Source organism: Hippocampus comes, unplaced genomic scaffold (genome assembly GCF_001891065.2).
Source record: "Hippocampus comes isolate QL1 unplaced genomic scaffold, H_comes_QL1_v1.1 scaffold32, whole genome shotgun sequence".
NCBI lineage: Eukaryota > Metazoa > Chordata > Actinopteri > Syngnathiformes > Syngnathidae > Hippocampus > Hippocampus comes.
This window is the reverse complement of record NW_017806239.1, coordinates 541,814-552,168: the sequence shown is the minus strand read 5'-3', so window position 1 is coordinate 552,168 and position 10,355 is coordinate 541,814. Positions and strand designations below refer to the sequence as shown.

Sequence of the window (10,355 nt, the reverse complement as noted above, 5' to 3'; positions counted from 1 at the left end):
GCAAGGGGGAGGGGAGGGGGGCGGGGAGACCTCAGCTTGGCGAGGCAGCACTCAGACTGACCTCACTCCTTCTGCAACACTTGGACACCATGTTAAAAAAACAAAACAAAAAAAAAACTTGGGTATTAATATAAATATAAGAATGATGAAGATTAATGTAAAATATATATACAAAGTACTATGTACAGTAACAAGTTCTTTTGTTAATTGTTGATGGTCATGCTCCCAGGTCTCCCTCAGCATCTTCAGAATAAGTAGATGCCAGTAACAAGAAAAGTCTTTCGTTCATTGAATTTATTCTGAAGACGACAGAGGTGTGAACAACGCCAACACTTTCAACAGTGTGTTTCTGTCTGGGACATGTATATGTTTATTACTGGAAGACTGGGTGTACAGTTTAAAGTCTGTTGATATCGGTGGCCATTTTCTCTCGCCCCCGCCCCCTGTACGCAGGGAGGGGAGGAAAAAAAAAAAAAGAGCTGCTTAAATGTGAACTGTTAACTGCTCAAACGTCCTCGGACATACAGTACAGTACCTCTCGAGAGCAGTGTGATCTGATCCGTCTCACAGTGGAAGGCTTGTTTAACCAAACTTGCAATAGGCAGTTACACTAGTCGGTAGTCTTCTTCTGTAGTTCAGCAATAAATGACGGTGTGGGAATGTCAGGCTCAACCTTCATCTTTCATGCGCTACGTTTAATGCTGCTGTTGCCACAAGGCCGTGCCTGCTTGCTCGCTCAGTTCCATCGCACATACACACACACACACACACACACACACACACACACACACACACACAATGTTTCTCTTCTCTCTTGTACCGTACCTCGCGTAAGCCATCGAGCCCCAAACGTGTCCTTTTTAAGCCTGTGGAAATGGGCCGAGCCAACCGGAGGTTATAGGTGAAAGCCGATCATCACTATCAAAGGCTTTCTACGGAGTGGCGCGAGTCCAGGAGATTCCATGTTCAAACAATCAGAGGCCCATATGTCAAAGCGCTCTATTTTGGAACCCTTTAAGCCGGCGGCAGAGTCATCCCATACGCTAGGAGCAAGGTGGCCAGCATCTGCTCTCACCATCTTAGACACCTTCTGTCTTTAAATAGCTATGTCGGCATTTATATAGCCTGGAGCAGACCAAGGTAAATGGCAGGTGCAGAGGCGCTTCACAACGGGTTTATATTTAACCCTGCGGGAGGTTGTTGTCTGAGTGGCGGCGGGCACGTGGACCACATTTTGACCATCATGTTGACATGGTGGGCAGTGGCGTGGCCAGAAAGTTTTCATTGGGCTGGCCAGGGTGAGACCATGACTAACATAGGGGTGGCAGTAAGTTGATATGCGTGTATGCACATGCACGCGCACGTGCACACACACACACACACACACACACACACACACACACACACACACACACACACACACACACCAGAATGTTACACTCTACTTGCACCTTCCACAACTTACAAGTTGCCAGGTCAACCTTGCCATGCAGCGAATATGGCTGAAAAGTCATTGTTTATCATACCATACACAGTCATGTCATAAAAATACACACATGCCAAACTTGCCCCACACACTCATGAATACGAGAATGAAGAGAGCCAACTTAAAGATCAACGTTTAGCTCAGATTGAATTACTAAGTGATTCTTCTTTTTCTTTGGCACTTGTTACTTTTTCTCGTGTACCATTTTGCCATCCAACAGCTCATTTGAGTACTCAGTTATCACGACGGTCGACACCATTTTGCATATTGAATCGTGCGAAAATTGACCGCTGATGGATGGCTCGTTCATTCAGGTCATAAGAAGTACAATGACTTGGAAAACAATCTTAACAACAAAGTCTTAATTCTTCACATGCACAAAGACAGAATTGATCCACTTGTTCTCCGAACCGCTTATCCTGATAAACTTAACCGAGGAGAAATTGCTCAAGAATTTGCAAACAGAAGTAATGAATGACCTGGCAACATATAAACTGTGACAGGTACCGCCATACGTTTAAACGAACGGGCCATCCAACCACGTGGTGGCACCGCAGCTAGCCAACCACGTGCCAAATGTGATTTCAACTACAGTCAGTCCAGGCAGCTCTGCTCTCATTGCTCTGCTCCTACAGAAAGTTGTGTGCTGAAGTGAAATGTCTGGAACTACTGTTCTCGACCACAGAACCGCGTGGTACACATGGCCAAAGAGCGCCACCTGTGGCCACCGCGTACTTTCACCAACGACAGTGGCTGGTGCTGAACGACACCATGGCCCACAGCAGCTTGCTATGCGAGCGGGATGGCCGAGCTATGCAAGAAACAAAGTGTCAGCATGCGCCAGAGGGTAACATCGAGCCAACAATGTGTCACGACAAGGTGTGATCCCTGCTGGGAGAAAGATCTTAGGCTCCCTTTAACTCCATGTCCATTACACTGTCTGAGAGCTCCACTCCCATTCGGTCCAGCTCACTTGTGAGACGTTCACGTTTATACTACTGAAGGTTTTTATGTGGTGTGAGAAATGGCGGTGCCGTCACGAAAATATGATACTTTGATCAAAGTAGTTGAGACCATCACCGTCGTGTTCACGGTAGGAATGGCCAGCACCTGCCTAGGTTTCGCAACGCCCTAGGGTCGATCTTATGAAGGCAAATCGCTCTCTCTTTGCAAATAAACCTCCCAGTTATATTGTGATCTGACACTGGGCTCTATTTTCGTAGACGGCGGAAATGCTCGCGTATCCTGTTTTTTGTCAATATGGCAGACCTGTTTGCACGAAGCTGGTCGTTCTAGCGTAGAGAAGATATGCCCGGCGGAATGACAATTCGGTGGGAGAAATTCAATCTGAAGTTCCGCCTTCCCAGACTACGTCTTAAATCATCCGCGGTTATCACCAGCTCATTCTGTAGATAATGAGGCGAACCGCTTATGTTGTCACACCGGCCAAGAGCAATGACAATTTTGCCTCCATGCAAGATGTGTGTGCACAACAGTGAACGGGAATGACAGGAGGTGCTTTGATGGAGTGTTCATGCCCGCGACGCCGCAAATCACCTTTTTTTTTTTTTTTTTTACACCGACTTGCACGCATATACGAAAATACCAACACCGGGTCTAACCAGCATCCATCCATCCATGCATATATATACGCCCCTCGCCGAGTTTGTGCTTATCTCGAAAATAGAGCCCCGTAAGTCCACTTGCTGTTGTGCAATACAATGGGGACCACTTCTGATTGAGACCGTGTTCCAGACATGCTTTTACTTCTGGGAATTTCTAGTCCTGATAAAGTCACATCCAGAAACCCTTCATATCAATGACATGTAACTTGTATATCCGATTAAGAACTATATTTAGTTTGCTCCACTCACAAGAAACCTTTGCGCTTGTTGAAATGAAACTGCATTATACAGGAAATCTTTTTCAGGAAAAAAAAACAAACAAACTTTTGTAGCGAACGATGATGAGCCAACAAAAAAAAAGGGTTCCTTTCTTCTTTTTTTTTCCCCGTCCACCTTGTAACGCGGCACGGTTTCACGGCACTGTTTCACGTCAAAATGTCTTGCGGTAAAAACTAAGTGTGTAAATATATCAGCCTTCATTCAGTGCAGTAGGTTGCCGACGTACCATTGAGAATAAAGTATGCAGCGCCGTGCTGACTACTACCTCATTATCACATTGTCAATATTTCTCTGATTCAGCACCCTTTGATCATCTTGACATGTCTGTGACCTAACCTGAGCCATTCATGTTTTTTATCCTCCCTCGGCGCTCCTGCCAAATATATTTGGAACTGTAATTACTGACCGCTCCATTCATTGTTCACTGATCTGTTTGTAAAGGTAACGCATGCTTCGCATTGATCACATGACTTTGTCATCACTGGGTGAGACCCCCACCCAGCACTTACCCTCCCCCACCCATGATGGGGTATGTTTGTTTTTTTCCTTTTTTGAACGGTGCGTAATGATTGGTCTCTCAGTGACGGACTGCAGACAGGGGCAGGCGACTTGACTCCCTGCTCCCTGTTACTGAGTATTTATGGTGTGAAATATATCCATTGCAATGGTGTACAATTGTTAGATCTGGTCATTCATTCGCCAGTATGTGTCCATTCTGATTTTCAATAAGGTAAGGGATCAATGAATTAAATATTCCCTGAAGTGTCATTTGTTTGTATTCTAACTTGATATCTTTAGACAATGCACTGAGTACACATAGCACGAACAAACGCGACAGCCAGTTGTCTCAAAAGCTCAAAAGGAGTCAGAAGGAAAAGTAATTTGCCTTTATTCAGTAGGCAGGTGTGGATTAGAAATATTATCTTTGGCAAATGATGTTGCAAAGCATGATACGGAAGGTTCAGGATTGTGTTTGTGCATTTTGAACAACATAACTTAAATGCTAAATGAATTCTCGTACAACCAAGATTCAATTGCCGTGCCTTTGTTGAACGTGTTAGGGGAAAAAAATTGTTCCTTTTACGGGATACGGAAAAAGAAAGACTCAAGTGGGGGGGGGGGGGGGGGGGGTGGAGTTATTATAGCTGAAGTTTGCATTTTAACAAGTAAATGTCAAAATACACATTCACGTGATATAACAGAGAACAGAAGCCATAGTTTCTTTCTCTGGAGACATGACATAATATCTGTCCTTTTTTAGGAACAAACACACACACACACACACACACACACACACACACAGTAGAAGTCTTCATACTAATGTCGGTGTTGATCAATTAGAATAGTGCATCATTTTTCTATTTTCAAGCCTCATACTTTCTACTTTGATGAAGTGTGCCACACTTCTTGCTTTGATTGACAGTTATCAACCACTTGAGTGGAGTAGCGTACTGTGTATTAGTTCAATGCAAGCGAGAGAATACCTTTACAAATACAATAATAAGGCCATCTTCAATATCAACTTCCTGTTCCGTATCTCTTACATACATGAGGACACAAGCTTACATTCCAATATTTATTTCATGAAACATTTTCTGTTGATATTGCTCAGGTGTCTATCGCGATATATATTGATATTGAGTTATTGCCAAGCCTTGGGTCAGAGCAAATCTTGTTACTGTCAACATTGACTCGCAAAACACATCTGTACTGATCTGCGTAAATGCATCTCATGTGACAATCCATCCATCCATCCATTTTCCAATGCGCTTATCCTCACAAGGGTCGCGGGCGTACGAGAAGCCCATCCCAGGCGTCTTCGTGCAGGCAACGGGGTACACCCTGAACGGATTGCCAGCCAATCACAGGGCACATACATACAAACAACCATTCGGGCTCACAATCACACCTCGTGACAATTTGGAGTGCCCAAGCAACCTGCCATTCATGTTTTTGGAATGTGGGAGGAAACCAGAATATCCAGAGAAAAACCACATAGGCACTGGGAGGACATGCAAACTCCACACAGGAAGGCCAAAGCCGGAATGGAGCCCTGCACCTCTACACCGTGAGGCCGACGTACTGACCCCTTGGCCATGCTAACCAGTTGACCACCGTGCTGCCCACATGTGAAAACGCTTTATTCACTTTTGAAAAATGATTTGGTTATTTCACTAGACCAACATTCTGAACAGCGCAATGGCACAGATGTTGTCGCTGTTTTGCATTTTTTTTTTTTTGTGTCGTATTGATGGTTTCTATCATTTGTGACATACTGTGTATAATCTATGTAGTGAATTTCAGGTGTTTTCACCATCATCCAACGGCTGGATATCATCCTGTGTCGCCATTCTTCTTTGGTGTGCTAATCGAGCAAAGAAGGAGAACAAAAAGGAGCCAAGAGCACATCCCTGCAGATCAGACATGGGTGGCAGTAAGTGGCACGAGGCGTTTTTATTGCCTCCACACAATGACCATCAGCCAGTGCAGCAAAGGCATCGCAAATGCATCCGTCACAGGAAACAGGCACACAGACATGTTAGCCGTGATGATGGCGGGGAGGGGAATGGAGGGGCTGTATTATTCCAGCGAGCTGATATTCCAGGGAGTTCAAGTATTCCCTTCTCTATATAATTATATGAGCCAATTTCCCTTTTTGAAATAATGTCTTGCGAGCCTATTAATTGCAATAATCCTCAACATGGACGCATCAGGGATAGTTTAAGGAGGAGGGCAAAGACAATGGAGGCCCCCAAAAAGTTAGTTTTTCTTTCTTTCTTGCATACATCATATTGATAGAGTGAGGTGAGGTGAAAGGCTGCGATTATAGGGAGATCATATCATGGAAATCACATAAAAAAAAAAATTTAAAAACTCATGCACACACTTTCATTCCTCAAATATTTCTTAAAAACTGTTTCCATTCTCAAGCTGTGAAAAAAAACAGGTGACTATTACATCACATCATTTTGAGCAAAAGCAAAGCAGACTCGGGCTCACACATTTCTCCACATAAGAGGCGAAGCTTGTTTGGATCAAGATAATGACAATATTTGACACTCCCAACTGAAATTTAGCATTAAAGTGACACATCAAAAAAAAAAGAGAATGAAACAATCTATTTTTAAACATCAAAATGCTTCACCAAAACACATAATTTCATTGATGGAATTTCAGGTATATAATGTGAAACACGAAAGGCAAAGGCTAAGAGAAATGTTATGCGAATTATAAATCTTTAAACAACTGCTCCTTGAATATAAATGGCGCAGCAACACATACAAAGGGAACACAATATTCCCAGGCATATAATTCTCTCTGCTTTGCGGAAATAATGAAAATTGAAACAGCCAAATGTGGTGCCGGTTCCCGTGAAGGAAAAAAAAAAAAACGATAGAGGAAGGATGCGTACCATGAACTGCAATATAGCCGGGGTTGACTGTATTGATACATTAGTCACAGATACAGTGCAAAGAGGCAATCGTTCTCCATCCATCGACAGGTGCCAACACCTCTGGTTGTTCGAGCTACGACTCGAGGCCCCTCATCGAAATGCGACGCCACTCTCCCGGCAATGGCTGCCACGTCGCCTTAAGTGTGTTTCATTATTCCTGAAGCAACACTGATGATGCTGAGGGAAAGGATTACACGTCAGGGTGAGTGATTGGCTTTGAACAGAGCTGCTGCACACACTTTGTATCAAGACTGCGCTCAAATTACACTTAGCTTGAAAACGGAGAGCGCCGAGGCCCAGGAGAGCTGCTGGCACATAAACCGACTGCGGGACACCTTCGCTTTCTCTCTCTCTGTCACACACACACACACACACACACACACACACAGATAATTTTCCTTGATCTGAATTTCATGTGACCACTCCTTACGGCGTCCTCCTTGTTTTGGAGGCGTAGACCCTCCTTTATATTCTGTATTTATTGCTCCATTTGTTAAATTGGAGCCCCAGGCATGATAAAGTAAACTGGTTATTGTTCAATAACACCACAATCAGAGCTGTCAGACATTACGTCACGTCACTGGTAAATTACATCATTTCTGTATTATTTGTGTGCGTTGCGGAAGAACAGCCTTCCCAAGAGAATACAAGAAAAGACACACACACACCAAGTACACATTTATTGAAATGGGTTTTGTCCCGATTGAGCTAAGAAATGATTCTGTTGTCTGAATGGCAATATATTGTATTGATACACAGGTAATTGTACCTTATGACATCCAGTGTAAGAGCATTTAATTCTGCTGCCAGACAGTCATTCTCAGGAGATCACAGGAGAGGCTTCAGGAGTGGCTATTTGCTGATTTAAAGCACCTGTGCTCCCAGGTGAGCAGAGTGACTAATGAAGTGGGCGTGGCTGCCAAGCAGAGTGGGGTGGAGAGCTGGGTGGAAAAACAGTGGTATCGATATACCGCAGAGATACTGCAAGGCTCAATATTTTATTTTTCTTTGCGGGAGAAGTTTTATCTTCAAAGAATTCATTTGAGGAGCAACATTCTTTTTTTTAAATTTTTTGCCTTTTTTTTTTGCAATTCTTTTGCAGGTTAATCCCAGGGACCTGAAACAAGGGTTGTGCTAAACAGTAAAAATATGACAATACTGTGTATCGAATGAACAATTGTTTGTCTCTTTTTTTTACATGGTCAACTGTTTTTATTTCTTTAATTCACATGTAGAGCAGCAAACTGTATTTTCTTGTCTAGGAACATTTTGAGTGCGGAAATTTCAAACACAAATATATATGTTGGTTTCAAAGTAATATTTCTGAATGGGTTGTATGGACTTTTAAATTGGGAAAAAAATCGACTTTACATAATGCGAGTTTGAGAACATTTACTGTGCAGACGAGCGGAAGCCTATCCTAGTACGGTATACAAACAAACAGCTGATTCAAGATCATCTTTGCAGAAGCCTGATGACAATCCTGATCATTTGAATGAGCTGCACTGGACGAGTGAGACATCTAAAACAGGCTGGATGGCTACTTTCGAGCACCGGAATTGGACACCCCTGATTTAGAATTTTCAATTAACTCAAAACTGTTTTTTCAATGTGAGAGGAAGTAGTCGGGAAATAGCTTTTTCAATCTATTTTTGAAATTGTATAGAGACGTTGTGGACACGCTGCAAAATGAATTGCATGATGTGCTTTCCAGGACTTGTTCCGCTGGCACTGCACATGAGCGGTCAATCCCACACCTCTGGCCCCGCCCACTGCTGCCTCCGGCCGATCAATAGGCTGTCAAAGTGCCTCGCAGGCGCAGCGACTGCAGACCGTCTGAGATTTCGCCCTCTCATTGTCCATCTTCACTGTTTTAAGAGCATTTATCAGGTTACGCGGCGGCTCTCCCCCCCGCGCACTAATGCACAGCTGAGCAGCTGCCCTGAAAAACCTCATGAGCGGACCTTTGTCCTGCTCCGCTCAGGAACTTCAACCAGACGGTGAACGGTGAGACAATGAATTTCACCAAGTCACACTATCCCATGTAATCCTCTCAGTTCTGGACGCGACGGTTAAAACAAATCAAATGATTCCAGTAGTTATAGTAGGGAGACAAAGTGTGCCAGCGGCATTCGGGCCCCCTCGTTTTATAAGAACAATTAAGGCCTCGGGGAGACAAATGCACTAGCGGAGGCTGCAAAGACTCTCCAACCTTGTTGAGAAATGACTGCTTTTAGGCCAAAAGAGTGCTTGTGTGCTCTTAAAGTGTATGTATAGAAGCGTTTGGTTAATAAACAATAACACACACACACACACACACACCCAACACTAAACTGCACGTGAAGGGTTTTGTTCCCTCCGTGGAGATTTATTTGCTGCTCGGTATCTTCATCTGTAGGATGAGGCTGCGAGGGAGCAGAAATATTACCAACTATCTCCAGACAGTATCTACCTCCAACCATAGAGAACGCCGTAGTGGGAAGTGGATATAGTTGTGTGTGAGTATGTGTGTGTTTTGAGGAGTGGGGTCTTCTCTCACTGTTTTATTGCCTCTGCCATGTATTTACACGTTCTTATGGGCTTTTCCAATTTAAACACTGCTTTGGAAATAATGAAGGGAGATAAGGAACACTGATAAGCGTGGAGACGTCCATCAAATGCAGGGGAAAAAAAGCCACACAGGCTCATTGCGGCGTTATTACCGAGGACTGAGACGGCACTTTGAACTCCATTATTAGGCTATTGCTTCATCTGAGTGTGCAGATATCTGATATTTGGGGACATTGATGCCTGGGGTTTTTATGACTGCCTCAAGTGCAGTTGTACTCACGAGTACTTCCGATCAGATTGGAGAACGAGGTGGCTTTTATTGGTGTCTTTCAACTCCATTTTTTGCAACACGCTCGACATCTTTGCGAGAAATTTGTTGAGAAAGTTTGGGTGGCTGGAATCCTTATTTAGGTCAGTTGACATAATCGGTCAAAAACACATAAATGCAATACTGTTTAAAATATTGGTCGTGACTTAAAATGGTTGCTTTGTATGTCTAGAGAGTATTTCTGATGGATGTGACCTTGATTCAACAGCAGTGAATTTCTTTTAAAAATAAGGATAGGAACTCAAATTTCGAACGGTAGTACGTATGTATACCTATTTCAAAATTGAAAAGTACGTGAACCCTGTGGAATTAGTCATAAAACGTGATCTGAACTTCATTGAAGTCACAAGGGTGGAATAAAGAATGCGAACTTCAAGACTATCGGTCAATGGTCAGCCAACTGAGTCCAATCAATGTGATGAGAGTGGCGGAAAAGGATGCTCTGCCCTAAAACCACACACCAGTTATTATTATTATTATTATTATTATTATGAACATTTTTTTTTGTGGTAATTTTCAAGAAAGATATCATGATATGATCCATGTCTGGCACAATCGCGTATACCAGGGGTCCCCAACCGCCGGTCCGCGGACCGGTACCGGTCCGCAGGGCCTTTGGTACCGGGCCGCACG

General features: G+C 43.6%; 1 long non-coding RNA gene across 2 annotated transcripts in view; it reads left to right on the top strand.

The window, feature by feature from the left end:
* The first annotated feature begins 7,787 nt into the window (after positions 1-7,787).
* LOC109507727 (uncharacterized) overlaps positions 7,788-10,355 on the top strand; it is a 15,267-nt gene continuing 12,699 nt past the window's right edge. The window contains exons 1-3 of one of the 2 annotated variants that reach the window (XR_002166518.1): positions 7,788-7,985; positions 8,559-8,851; positions 9,243-9,342. This is a non-coding gene — a long non-coding RNA (uncharacterized LOC109507727). Of the gene's footprint in view, positions 7,986-8,348; positions 8,456-8,558; positions 8,852-9,242; positions 9,343-10,355 lie in introns of those variants that run through there. The other variant, XR_002166517.1, reaches the window with a different exon arrangement.